The 15,000-nt window shown below is 37.9% G+C and overlaps 3 non-coding genes across 3 annotated transcripts in view; all 3 read left to right on the plus strand.

Annotated features, from left to right (window-relative positions):
- The first annotated feature begins 10,300 nt into the window (after window positions 1-10,300).
- On the plus strand, window positions 10,301-12,234 carry LOC143910122 (small subunit ribosomal RNA). The gene has a single exon (XR_013260452.1). It is a non-coding gene; the product is annotated as a small subunit ribosomal RNA (ribosomal RNA).
- Window positions 12,235-12,432: 198 nt separating this feature from the next.
- On the plus strand, window positions 12,433-12,594 carry LOC143910102 (5.8S ribosomal RNA). The gene has a single exon (XR_013260434.1). It is a non-coding gene; the product is annotated as a 5.8S ribosomal RNA (ribosomal RNA).
- A 436-nt stretch (window positions 12,595-13,030) lies between these two features.
- The window catches only part of LOC143910132 (large subunit ribosomal RNA), a 4,062-nt gene continuing 2,092 nt past the window's right edge, over window positions 13,031-15,000 (plus strand). Inside the window, exon 1 of the ribosomal RNA XR_013260462.1 lies at window positions 13,031-15,000. This exon is cut by the window's right edge and continues 2,092 nt beyond it. This is a non-coding gene — a ribosomal RNA (large subunit ribosomal RNA).

A 15,000-nucleotide genomic window follows, 5' to 3' on the forward strand; every position in this document is an offset into this window, starting at 1 on the left:
TAGTTTGTCCTTATTTCTAGTATAACAACTATGTTTATCTCTATTCCTTATTATATAATCATCAAAATACTTAGGTAATAACTTATGATCTAACTTATAAACAAAAGACAATGTACTAATATTTAGACTAATTCTAATACTCATCCATCCTAATTCATCTAACATACTTCCAATACTCTAAAATCTACTCACATTCAAAATAGCTCTCATAGCTTTATTCTGTATTTTTTGCATTTTTTCTAAATCTTGGCCACTAAACAAATTAAGCACAGTGGCACAATAAACCACATGTGGCAAGACAATTGAATTAAACACTAAAATTTTACTTTTTTTACTTAAAATATTTCTTAACCTACATAATACACCAACTTTTCTAGCCATTTTTTTTTTATTATATAGTCAGCGTGCATTTTAAAATTTAGTCCTGAATCTATGTATACACCTAAGTATTTTATATTTTCAACTTTTTCAATTAACTTATCATCAATTCTAATTTCATTCAATATATTTTTATTTTTACCATTCAACCACACCATTTTTGCTTTATTCACATTCAACTTTAATTTATTTTCACACAACCAGTCATTCACATAATTTAATTCTATATTTAAAATCTCAGACATTACATCAACATTCTTTCCAATTATATATGTATATATATCAATGTATCATCTGCAAACAAATGTATATTACACATCTTAATTACCCTTACAATATCATTTATATATAATATAAATAATAAGGGTCCCAATTTGGACCCTTGCGGCACTCCATGAGGTGTTACAAATTCAGAGGATAACACCTTATCAATTTTTACTATTTGCCTTCTATTATTTAAGTATGATTGAAGCCACTTTAATACTATACCATTTATTCCTAACTTATATATAATTTTTGTAATAAAATATTCCTATCTACTGTCTCGAACGCTCGCTTAAAATCTAGAAAAACTGCTCCAACAACCATGCTAGATTCATCCATCGCCTCCATCCAATCAGAAACCACCAATTGGATAGCGGTTTCTGTTGAATGTTTCACTCTTCAAGTCCAGACTGTTCCACAACCAAACAATCATTTATACTAATGAACTCTTTCAATTGAATCATAACGATTTCCTCCAGCATCTTCTCAACAATTGGTAACATATTGATGGGCCTCATTTCACTGGCTTTATGTGTGCCAGTAACCTTTGGTACCGGTACAATAGTAGACACCCTCCATGCATCCGGGACGGATCCCACTTCTAACGATTCATTTATTAATTTCAGTAACTGAGGTCCAACCATGTCCCAATATGTACATACATACAGAAACGAAGTCTTCTTGTGATCATGCGAAATTTAAATCACCCGTTCAATGGGTTGCAGCGTACCATGGCGGAAATTCTCTGCCCTCGCTAAGCTCCCGTGAAATATACTTATCTATCCCTTAGTCCATATATTTATTTATTTAAATTGGCACCCATATACATAGTGAAAGAAGGCAGTACAGTGAGACAAAAAAGATATAAATAAAAATTAAAATATTGTATTCCAAGTACAGTGAGCACCACATGGCAATATAATGAAAACGAGTGTGCTTTTCACGAAAAAATTCAACTATAATTCTTGTATCAATGTGCTGAAAATAAAAATCATTAGATTTAATAAACAGGAAGTGGGATTTTTTGCTCGTAGAAAGGTCAAAAATGTTGTAGCCACGATTCTGTCCGCACCCCTGAACCTATCGAGTTGAAAATTTGATATTTATCGCGTATAATACTGATAGTGATTTTACTATGTATGTACATAAGTAGAACTATTGTCTTTTGCAAGTTTCCGTACATTTGCGCTCAATTTGTATCGAAAATGCTGTCATAGCTATTAGTATTTCATAATGCTGCAATATCGAAGTTTGTTTTTTGACTTTCTTATATTCCTCAAATACATGTATAGAGTCATGGGTTCGTCACATCCGAGTTTTTTTACTTTCTTCCGGACTAATTTATCAAATTTTATTGCATACATAACCTCCTCTATTTTAATTAAAATTTAAAAAATTGTTTTTTTTTCATTAGAATTTTAAAATGTTTATCGTGTTCTTTTTTTTTCCTTCTTATTTGTGTTTTTTTTCTTTTTCGTTTATTTCTTTTTTTTTGTGTTATTTATATGTTTGGCCGCAGTGTCGTTTAAGTTAATTTTAAAAGATTAAAAGTTAATTTTTCTTTACAGGTCCATGGGTGTGTGTGTGTGTATTTACTCATTCACTCACTCACTTCATTAATATCTGTCTATGATGTATGTATAATGAGCTCATTGACAACTCGCGAGCTTCACATATAATCGATCTGGTGTAATTCAGGGGTCCGCTTTAGGCCCTTTACTATTTACAATACTCATTAATAATCTCCCTAGAGTGTTACGCAATGCTCCATGTCTCTTGTTTGCAGACGACGTTAAATTATTCTTTGCTGTGAGGGATGAGAGGCAAGGCCTCTCTCCTTCGAGCGCATATTAACGCTGTCTTGGAGTTCGGTTCCAGTTTAGGACTTGAACTTTTAATATTAGTATATGTGCAAATTATGAGCTATGGACGTTCACATTCGCTCGCTATTGTCACGGATATTCCATCGGATCCGTCTCGTTGAAGCGTGTGGAATCTATGGTCGATTTGGGTCTTATTATAAAGTTTATTATAAATTATAAAGTTATTATGTAAAAAGGAAAAATGGCGCTGCAGGCGAAAATTTTTTTCCAAACATCTTTACATCGTCGACAAAAATCGTCAATCAAACTGTATCACTAAAAAAATACTATCAATTGACTTATTTTCTACCGACTGTCTTTTTACTTTATCTATGTATGTACATACATACATATGTACATATGTGCATATGTACGTCGTAACGATAGATGAAGTATTGTGATCATGTGAAAATTCGAACTCAAAATCGATCACTGATAACGTTTTCACGATCTAGATGTATGTATGTATGTGTCTGTGTGTCTGTATTTTGGGGATTTTTTAAACACCGTTTGTCCTATCGAACTGATACTTAGTATCGATAACTGAAATTCTTATCGATACGACGTCATTTTTTTTTTACATACCTCCTTTGCATTACATTAATTATTATGTTGATCAGAAATGGCACCTCCCTTATGGGTATTAAGACTTTGAGTCCAATTATCTCCCAAACCACTAACCGAATCAGACTGAAATTTTTTCACATGTACATAATATAAATTATAAATTTTATACCGTAATATATTTTTTTTAAATATTTTAACCTCAACAAGAATTATTACTTTTACTCTAGAAGATCGATAATTTATTTTATCTCGGAAACCTTTCGGAGTATCGAACTGACATTTCATATCTAGCATTACATATAAACTGGATGCCATGTTATATATATATATATATATATATATATATATATATATATATATATATATATATATATATATATATATATATATATATATATATATATATATATAATTCTGTGAACACCCGTTAGCCGGAAGTGGCAGTTTACTCTTGTTCGATATTTCTTCCACTATTTTTATCGATTCAGGTATAATTCTTGTATCAATGTGATGAAAAGAACCAGAAGTGGGATTTTTTCCATTTAGAAAAGTCAAAAAAGTTGTGACCCCGCGGGTTTTTCCACACCCCTGAACGTATCAAGCTGAAAATTTATATTTGTATTCTCTATGTACTATGTGGCTTCGATTTGATAAGGTTTTGGTCAGGACGCAATGCTATTAAACAACTAAAACTTTTTTTGGACCGAATTCGTCACACATGAGGATTAAATCCACCTCACTCGTTATTTTGTGAGAGATTGGACGTCCGCAAACAAAGATTTGAGAGATATGATCAGTTGTGATTGAACTGATTCATTAAAATATTAATTTAAAACCTTTCTTGAAAACAAACAACAAATACGAACTTTCAGAAAAACATACGTAACACATCTGTTTCTGAGATAAAATAAAGTGGGGCAGACCTCTCTAACAATTCGCTCCATGAGATGAATTGTAATACCATTATTATTTTATTGGCCACCGAGGTATCCAGTGGTAACATAAGATATGAACGTAGCATTTATAGATCCATAGTATCTGATTGATCATTGAATTCGTACTATTTTTTTCTAAATTCACACTATTCCTAAATTTTATGGGGCTCCAGTGCCCCCCCATGCCCCCGCCCAAAATGACTACAAAGAAATATGAACTCTTTAAATGATACTGAACTATTATATGTCAGATTTATTTATTCACAATATTGAAGGGTGAACTGGTTGCTTTTTTTTTACATACATATATCTATTCCATAATTCATTTATTGATACTGATATTTTTTCACATTTGTTTTAGTTAATAAATAAGTTTAAAATTTAATGTTTGGAGGAAGAATAAACATACATACATACATATTTATTTTCACTTCTCTAATAGTAGTAGTTGTGCCAGAGACTTGGGTATACTGGATTCCAAACTGTAATTTTAATGAACATATTAATCATATTGTTACTAAATCTTATAAACTCTTGGGATTTATAAGCCCTTTAAAAACCCCCATACTCTGATTCTACTCTATTACAGTTTGGTTCGTAGTAATATGGAGTATGCCTCAATCATATGGTCTCCCTATTACCAAACTCACATTGGCAGCGTTAACACTAGAGGTATCTACCGCGGTATTTGATAGATCTATCAAATACCGCGTGTTCGAACGCTATTTCTTGTTTTCCAAGGCCGGATAGATCTATCAAATACCGCGGTAGATACCTCTAGTGTTAACGCTGCCATTGAGCATTTAGAGACAATCCAGAAGCGTTTTTTGCGCCATTTCTCCTATGAGACTGGTCTTAAAAAACTGTTACCATCTTATAATGACAGACTTTCTTTTTTCCATACTGCAAGTTTGTCTCAGCGCAGAAGGGTTTCTGATTTGTTAATTTTATATAAGATTGCTAATTGTATTCTTGACACATCTGTTTTAAGTGAGATTGACTTTAACGTTAATGCCCGATTCACCAGATGCACAAATCTTTTTTATCCACCAATTTGTCAAAGCAACACTTCTTTCAATAGTGCAATCGTTCGTGTATGCCGTATTTACGATAGCTTAGATGATTGTCCTGACCTCTTTAGTGACTCTTTTAGTATTTTTAGGACAAAGGTGTAGACAATAATATGTGGTTGATTTGCTTCTTCACCTTCATTGTCTTTCTTTTTCTTTTTTACTTTATCTGTTTCTTTTCTTTTTTTAAAATCTTGATGTTTTTGTAATTACATACCTCCTTTATTTTACTTTTTTATATCACCATGTGGTTCTCACCGTAAATGGAATATTATATTTTTGTCTGTGTTTATTATTATTTTTTGTCTCACTATACAACTTTCTTTTTATATTTTATTCTGTATGTGTGCCTATTTAAATAAATAAATAAAAGTAGATATGTTACAAGCTTTTTGTAGGCTTCACGCTCTGTATGTTCTTTTACGAGCTTTTTACGAGGCTTTCTAATTATCCACCAAAGCGCTCAACGGGTTGGGATGAAACTACTTTTTTTTTACAGACCTCTTCTTATTTCGCCTTATTTTATTTTTTACATGGTATTAATACATCGATTCAAGCTGTCGTCAACGCCGACGGGGACTGTGTTGTCATAGAAATAATCAGTCAATGACACTCTCCATATAATATTCCATCGCCGAACATCTCGCGTTGTGTTATAAATAATTAAAACGATGTTATAATATGATATGTAATACATTAATAATAATATTGTAATATATATTATTGATACGTATATGTACGTAAACGAAGTGCTGGTCGACTATGATCATATTGATTACGGCCAAATCCAGTCAACCCCAGTGGAGACGCGCGGCGCGGGATTTCCCCCGACTCGCGCGTCTGACGTTAGCTCCGCCGATCTCAGGTTAGTTAGTGTCGTTTCAACTGTGGTGCAGTCTAGTTTGGTTGTAGTGTAGTGTAGTCTAGTGTAGTCTAGTGTAGTTTAGTTTAGTTTGGTTGTATCTAATTGTTAATATCATTTATCAATAAAACTTGACGTTTCAATCACACGATCGAAAAGTTCAAATGGCCACATTCACATACCAATTTCATGGCTATGTATATTCATATATTTCAGATACACAATATCGTACTGTGGTGGCCTACTCTCAAATGCATTTTGTTCGAAATTAACAACTGAAAACACCGACTTCGAGCCCGCTCACGTCCGGTCATTATTTGCACAGTTCACTGGAATATTAGGGTGAGTATGATAACAATTAACAATTAACACATGTTATCTGTAATTGTGAATGTAGTTTATCAATAAATCACAAACGTCTTAACGCCGTTATTACAATTTTTTTTTGTGTTCGACGGTGATAAAGTCATATTATTGTTATAAGCTTTTTATCTAAACTTTAACCAAACTTCAAAGATTTGTTATTGACCTTTACAGGCTATCGAAACGATTGACAGAGGAGAGAGAGAGCATTTTTGAACCGGATATAATATTTGGGACGCTGTAAACAATATTGTATACTCATGTGCAGAAATAATTTTAAACAATGGAAGGTTCCAGCACAAATGGTTAGTCTAAATAATGATAAATGACTAATATCTCTCCGGAACGAGATTACCGATGAGCAATTATGTGTGTATGTACGTATGCATGCATGTATGTATGTATAATGTACACATATGATTTTATTTATTTTTTAGACGAATAAAATTTCCCTCGGCGACGTCGGCGTCTCGACGGAAGCGCGCACACACTTGTATTGTGAACATAATTGAACAAGTGTGTGAACATAATTGAACATCGTATATCTATTTTGATAGCTACTGATCCACTGATCGTTTCTAATTTACAAATTTAATTTAATTTTGTTAGTAATCATAGTCTTATATTATTCTAATGTTAACGTTATAGCATAATAGGAAAAAGAGGTCTAAAACCTATTTACAATTCTTATACATTTATGTGTGTATGTACGTATGCATGCATGTATGTATGTATAATGTACACATATGATTTTATTTATTTTTTGGATGAATAAAATTTCACTCGGCGACGTCGGCGTCTCGACGGAAGCGCGCACACACTTGTATTGTGAACATAATTGAACAAGTGTGTGAACATAATTGAACATCGTATATCTATTTTGATAGCTACTGATCCACTGATCGTTTCTAATTTACAAATTTAATTTAATTTTGTTAGTAATCATAGTCTTATATTATTCTAATGTTAACGTTATAGCATAATAGGAAAAAGAGGTCTAAAACCTATTTACAATTCTTATACATTTATGTGTGTATGTACGTATGCATGCATGTATGTATGTATAATGTACACATATGATTTTATTTATTTTTTGGATGAATAAAATTTCACTCGGCGACGTCGGCGTCTCGACGGAAGCGCGCACACACTTGTATTGTGAACATAATTGAACAAGTGTGTGAACATAATTGAACATCGTATATCTATTTTGATAGCTACTGATCCACTGATCGTTTCTAATTTACAAATTTAATTTAATTTTGTTAGTAATCATAGTCTTATATTATTCTAATGTTAACGTTATAGCATAATAGGAAAAAGAGGTCTAAAACCTATTTACAATTCTTATACATTTATGTGTGTATGTACGTATGCATGCATGTATGTATGTATAATGTACACATATGATTTTATTTATTTTTTGGATGAATAAAATTTCACTCGGCGACGTCGGCGTCTCGACGGAAGCGCGCACACACTTGTATTGTGAACATAATTGAACAAGTGTGTGAACATAATTGAACATCGTATATCTATTTTGATAGCTACTGATCCACTGATCGTTTCTAATTTACAAATTTAATTTAATTTTGTTAGTAATCATAGTCTTATATTATTCTAATGTTAACGTTATAGCATAATAGGAAAAAGAGGTCTAAAACCTATTTACAATTCTTATTATATACTCACACATAGATACACATGTGTGTGTACATTTATTTTAATTTTAATTTTTATCTTGTAATATAATGAAATATAAAGACGATGGAGGGATTTTTCAAATGTTGTCACGACGATACAACTAAAAAGTTAACATTCTAATATTTATGCATAAATATTGTTTATTATATGTAGTGTATTGTTATATGTATGTATAAATATATGTATATGTAGACACACACACACACACACACACACACACACGTGTGTGTGTGTATATAACAAATATATTAAAAAAGATATCAGTTCTTACATATATGTATAATCTATAATAATTTAAAAACAACAAACATATTAAAAAATATAAATATTTATTTTTCCTAAAAATTATTTTTTAAAAAAATATTTTATTCTTAAATTTAAAAAAAAAAGATATCAGTTCTTACATATATGTATAATCTATAATAATTTAAAAACAACAAACATATTAAAAAATATAAATATTTATTTTTCCTAAAAATTATTTTTTAAAAAAATATTTTATTCTTAAATTTAAAAAAAAAAGATATCAGTTCTTACATATATGTATAATCTATAATAATTTAAAAACAACAAACATATTAAAAAATATATATATTTATTTTTCCTAAAAATTATTTTTTAAAAAAATATTTTATTCTTAAATTTAAAAAAAAAAGATATCAGTTCTTACATATATGTATAATCTATAATAATTTAAAAACAACGAACATATTAAAAAATATATATATTTATTTTTCCTAAAAATTATTTTTTAAAAAAATATTTTATTCTTAAATTAAAAAAAAAAAGATATCAGTTCTTACATATATGTATAATCTATAATAATTTAAAAACAACAAACATATCAAAAAATATATATATTTATTTTTCCTCAAAATTATTTTTTAAAAAAATATTTTATTCTTAAATTTAAAAAAAAAAGATATCAGCTCTTACATATATGTATAATCTATAATAATTTAAAAACAACGAACATATTAAAAAATATATATATTTATTTTTCCTAAAAATTATTTTTTAAAAAAATATTTTATTCTTAAATTAAAAAAAAAAAGATATCAGTTCTTACATATATGTATAATCTATAATAATTTAAAAACAACAAACATATTAAAAAATATAAATATTTATTTTTCCTAAAAATTATTTTTTAAAAAAATATTTTATTCTTAAATTAAAAAAAAAAAAGATATCAGTTCATACATATATGTATAATCTATAATAATTTAAAAACAACAAACATATCAAAAAATATATATATTTATTTTTCCTCAAAATTATTTTTTAAAAAAATATTTTATTCTTAAATTTTTAAAAAAAAATATCAGTTCTCACATATATATATCTATAATAATTTAATAACAACAAATATATTTTAAAAAATATATATGTATATTTATTTTTCTTCGAAATTTTTTTTTAAAAATTTTTTTTTTCTTAAATTTTTTTAAAAAAAATATCATTTCTTGTCTTAACCCCTTCGCACACCGCGACAAAACGCAAACTATCCCCATTATTTTTTTGTTTATTATTTCTCTCGCAAAATAGCGTAACGGTACGTGAAACATTCGCAGCTCTAGTTCATACCACCCACTGTACAACGAGCCGGCGATACGACCTGTGTGAATACATGCTGATAGTCGCTCGTCCGATACTCAACGTCAACGCGTACGCGATCGCGGCCTTCGTCAGAAGGCGTCCGCGCAACAACGCGTTAACCGTAAAGACATATGCGGCGCCGCCCACTCGTTTTTGAATGAGAAAAGCGCGCATACGTTTGAACAGTAATATCGTGCACTCTCTAGTTCCGCGCGAGCAGAGACACAGAATTATAAGAGAAGAGAGCGATTCGTCGCTCTCACACGAACTTCGTCAGCTCGTTTCGAACGAGTCCGACGCGTGCTTTTCTCGAATTGACGGTCGAACTTTCTGTATATACGTTAAAATATCATGTTTGTATATATGTTTTTGTATATATATAAAAAAAAAATTACACATGCGCACACACACTATGTATTCTTAAAATATGTATGTATGTATGTATGTGCATACGTATGATACGTATGCATGCGTGTCACTGTATGCATGTGTATAAACTTGTATACATATATATATAATATATATACCGTGATGTTTTAAATAATAATAACATTCAAGGAGATCATGCGACGTCGTCCGCGTCGGGTTACGCCGGCCGGACGGTGCTCATCAGAGTATGTACGTGTATGTACGCATGTGTACGAACGGCTCACGCCGTTGTATATACTGCGCTACTACGCGACACAAGCGCGCAGCTCCCTGGTTGATCCTGCCAGTAATCATATGCTTGTCTCAAAGACTAAGCCATGCAAGTCTCAGTATAAGCCGAATTAAGGTGAAACCGCGAATGGCTCAATATATCAGTTTTGGTTCCTTAGATCGTACACAGTTACTTGGATAACTGTGGCAATTCTAGAGCTAATACATGCAAACGAAGTTCCGACCGGTGACGGAAGGAATGCTTTTATTAGATCAAAAACCAATCGGCGGATCGCGGGCTTGCTCGCGTCCGCCGCACTCAGAGATGACTCTAGATAACTTTGAGCCGATCGCACGGTCTAGCACCGGCGACGCATCTTTCAAATGTCTGCCTTATCAACTGTCGATGGTAGTTTATGCGACTACCATGGTTGTCACGGGTAACGGGGAATCAGGGTTCGATTCCGGAGAGGGAGCCTGAGAAACGGCTACCACATCCACGGAAGGCAGCAGGCGCGCAAATTACCCACTCCCGGCACGGGGAGGTAGTGACGAAAAATAACGATACGGGACTCTTATGAGGCCTCGTGATCGGAATGATTACACTTTAAATCCTTTAACGAGGATCCATTGGAGGGCAAGTCTGGTGCCAGCAGCCGCGGTAATTCCAGCTCCAATAGCATATACTAAAGTTGTTGCGGTTAAAAAGCTCGTAGTTGAAATTGTGTCCTGCGGCGTCGGTCTACCGATTGCGGTACGACAGGCGCGTCAGCGGGGCTTCTCGCCGGTGCGTGTCTTCCGCCGGCACGTCGTCGTCGGTCCTCACGGGCAGGCGGCGCGTCGAGGCGGGCCCTCGCGGCTGTTTACTTTGAACAAATTAGAGTGCTCAAAGCGGGCTTACATTTGCCTGAATATTGTGCGCATGGAATAATAGAATAGGACCTCGGTTCTGTTTTGTTGGCTTTCTGATACCAGAGGTAATGATTAATAGGGACAACTGGGGGCATTCGTATTGCGACGTTAGAGGTGAAATTCTTGGATCGTCGCAAGACGGACTAAAGCGAAAGCATTTGCCAAAGGTGTTTTCATTAATCAAGAACGAAAGTTAGAGGTTCGAAGGCGATTAGATACCGCTGTAGTTCTAACCATAAATGATGCCAGCCAGCGATCCGCCGAAGTTTTTTACGTTGATTCGGTGGGCAGCTCCCGGGAAACCAAAGCTTTCGGGCTCCGGGGGGAGTATGGTTGCAAAGCTGAAACTTAAAGGAATTGACGGAAGGGCACCACCAGGAGTGGAGCCTGCGGCTTAATTCGACTCAACACGGGAAAACTCACCAGGCCCGGACACTGGAAGGATTGACGGATTAACAGCTCTTTCTCGATTCGGTGGGTGGTGGTGCATGGCCGCTCTTAGTTGGTGGAGCGATTTGTCAGGTTAATTCCGGTAACGAACGTAACTCTAGCCTATTAAATAGACGTACCCCCGATATCACGAGGTGCCGCGGCAGCGTCGTCGTTCTGCGGCGGCGCGCGCGGTCTTCAACTATCGGCGTACAATGATAATCTTCTTAGAGGGACCGGCGGTATATATAGCCGCACGAGATTGAGCAATAGCAGGTCTGTGATGCCCTTAGATGTCCTGGGCCGCACGCGCGCTACACTGAAGGGATCAGCGTGTCCTCCTTGGCCTAACGGCCCGGGTAACCCGTTGAAACCCCTTCGTGATAGGGATTGGGGTTTGCAATTCTCCCCCATGAACGAGGAATTCCTAGTAAAAGCGGGTCACCAGCTCGCGTTGATTGCGTCCCTGCCCTTTGTACACACCGCCCGTCGCTACTACCGATGGATGATTTGGTGAGGTCTTCGGACTGGTGCGCGGAAGCCACTTTGTGGGCATCCGACGCGTCGGAAAGTTTGACCGAATTTGATCATTTAGAGGAAGTAAAAGTCGTAACAAGGTTTCCGTAGGTGAACCTGCGGAAGGATCATTTCCTGTGTACCATTAAATATGTACGTTTCGTGTAGAGTGTTTAAATTCTATTCACTATACGCACACAAACGAACGTTTTTAACACGCACAAACACTTGTTGTGGGAGTGCGCGTCAAGAGACGCGCGCACAATTTTTTTTTTCAAACAGAAAAAACAAACTTACGTTACTTATTTTTGAAACTAATTTTTTTAAATGATTACCCTGATCGGCGGATCACTAGGCTCGTGGGTCGATGAAGAACGCAGCTAAATGCGCGTCAGAGTGTGAACTGCAGGACACATGAGCATCGACATTTCGAACGCACATTGCGGTCCGAGCAAGACTTTTTTTGTCGACGGACCACTCCTGTTTGAGGGTCGCGCACGCATAACGCACCAGACTGTCGGCCGCCGCCGAAACTCGGCGGCCGACGAGCGATGTCGGCGTCTCGACACCGACGCGCGCGCGCACACTCGTGTGTGTGCGCGTGTACGTGTGTCGAGTCCGATCAAGTCAAGCGAAACTTAGCGTACGCAGAGGGGACGGAGGAGAGACGCCGTCGTTCTAGCGTCGATCGCCGCGTCTCCGCCGCCGTTTCGGCGGCGGCGACGTCGGGCGCCGGGAAAACGCGCGTTTTTTCGCGCGTCGACTCGGTGCGATCGTGCGTTGACGATGTTTACGACTTTACGCGCGTTCTCGTCATCACTCCGGTTCGCACTCTCCGCGTGCGCTCGAGAGCGCTCCCACACATATATACATATATATATATATATATATATTATATATATTATACGTATTATGTAAAATTTTGTTTGTCGACCTCAAATCAGGAGAGATCACCCGCCGAACTTAAGCATATCAGTAAGCGGAGGAAAAGAAACTAACGAGGATTCCCCGAGTAGCGGCGAGCGAAACGGGAAGAGCCCAGCGCTGAATCCTGCCGCCCCGGCGGGCGGCCGGGAAATGTAGCGTTCGGGAGGAGATTTTAATTTACTCGCGCGGTCATTAGTCACGGCGGCCAGTCCAAGTCCATCTTGAAGGGGGCCCCGCTTATCCATAGAGGGTGCCAGGCCCGTGGTGACGGTCGCCGGCCGCGACGGTCTCTCTCCCCAGAGTCGGGTTGCTTGAGAGTGCAGCCCTAAGCGGGTGGTAAACTCCATCTAAGGCTAAATACGACCACGAGACCGATAGCGAACAAGTACCGTGAGGGAAAGTTGAAAAGAACTTTGAAGAGAGAGTTCAAGAGTACGTGAAACCGATCAGGGGTAAACCTGTGGAACTCGAACGATCGAACGGGGAGATTCATTCATCGCCGTTCCGCGCGGGTCCGCGGCGGGGCGTTCGGCGGCGACGGTTCGTCCGTCGTCGCCGTCGCCCCGTCGCAGTCGGGCCTCCGGAGCGCGTGCACTTCTCCCTCAGTATAACACCGCGACCCGTTCGTCGCGGCGGTCGAACGCGCCGTGCGGTTGTCCCGCTGTCGCCGGTCAAACGGTGGCGGCGGAGCCGCGGCGTCGCGGCCGCCTGCGGACGGTAGAGAACGAGGTTCGCGTCCGCCGCATTCGTGCGGCGTCCGTGATGCTGCGGCGGCGCCTCCCGCTCGGACCTCGGCGCGCAAGCGTCGTGGGCTCCGTGCGTCGGTTTTGGGCGTCGCGTTTTCGGCGGCATCGTCTCGGACGGGACGCGTCCCGGTCTGCGGTGGTTTTGTTTCGGGCACTCACAGGACCCGTCTTGAAACACGGACCAAGGAGTCTAGCATGCGCGCGAGTCATTGGGAGTCAATAGACCCAGAGGCGCAATGAAAGTGAACAGCGTCGGCCTCGTGTCGACCGCAGGGAAGATGGCGGCCGGTTCGCCCGTCCGCTCGCATTCCCGAGGCGTTTCGAGAAATGCCTCCGTTGCGATTATCGAGACGCACTGAGAGCGCGCACGCTGGGACCCGAAAGATGGTGAACTATGCCTGGTCAGGTCGAAGTCAGGGGAAACCCTGATGGAGGACCGAAGCGATTCTGACGTGCAAATCGATCGTCTGAACTGGGTATAGGGGCGAAAGACTAATCGAACTATCTAATAGCTGGTTCCATCCGAAGTTTCCCTCAGGATAGCTGGCGCTCGAGAAGCATCTCGCCGCGTGCGAGATTCACACAGTCTCATCCGGTAAAGCGAATGATTAGAGGCATTGGGGTCGAAACGGCCTCAACCTATTCTCAAACTTTAAATGGGTGAGATCTCCGTCTTGCTCGAATTTTTAAATTGAAGTCGGAGCTCGGATGGGAGTGCCAAGTGGGCCAATTTTGGTAAGCAGAACTGGCGCTGTGGGATGAACCAAACGTCGAGTTAAGGCGCCCAACGGACGCTCATCGGAGACCATAAAAGGCGTTGGTCGCTCATGACAGCAGGACGGTGGCCATGGAAGTCGGAATCCGCTAAGGAGTGTGTAACAACTCACCTGCCGAAGCAACCAGCCCTGAAAATGGATGGCGCTGTAGCGTCCGGCCTATACTCGACCGTCGCAGGCGAGTGGAACGATGTTCATTCATCGTTATTATGTCGCGACGAGTAGGATGGTCGCGGCGGTGAGCGCGGAAGGGTCTGGGCGTGAGCCCGCCTGGAGCCGCCGTCGGCGCAGATCTTGGTGGTAGTAGCAAATACTCAAGCGAGGTCCTTGAGGGCTGATGTGGAGAAGGGTTTCGCGTTAACAGCCGTTGCACGCGAGTTAGTCGATCCTAAGCCCTAGGAGAAATCCGATGTCGATGACGGTGTAAAGTTTATTATATTTTATATTCTAA

The sequence above is a fragment of the Arctopsyche grandis genome, chromosome 3 (genome assembly GCF_051622035.1).
Source record: "Arctopsyche grandis isolate Sample6627 chromosome 3, ASM5162203v2, whole genome shotgun sequence".
Taxonomy (NCBI): domain Eukaryota; kingdom Metazoa; phylum Arthropoda; class Insecta; order Trichoptera; family Hydropsychidae; genus Arctopsyche; species Arctopsyche grandis.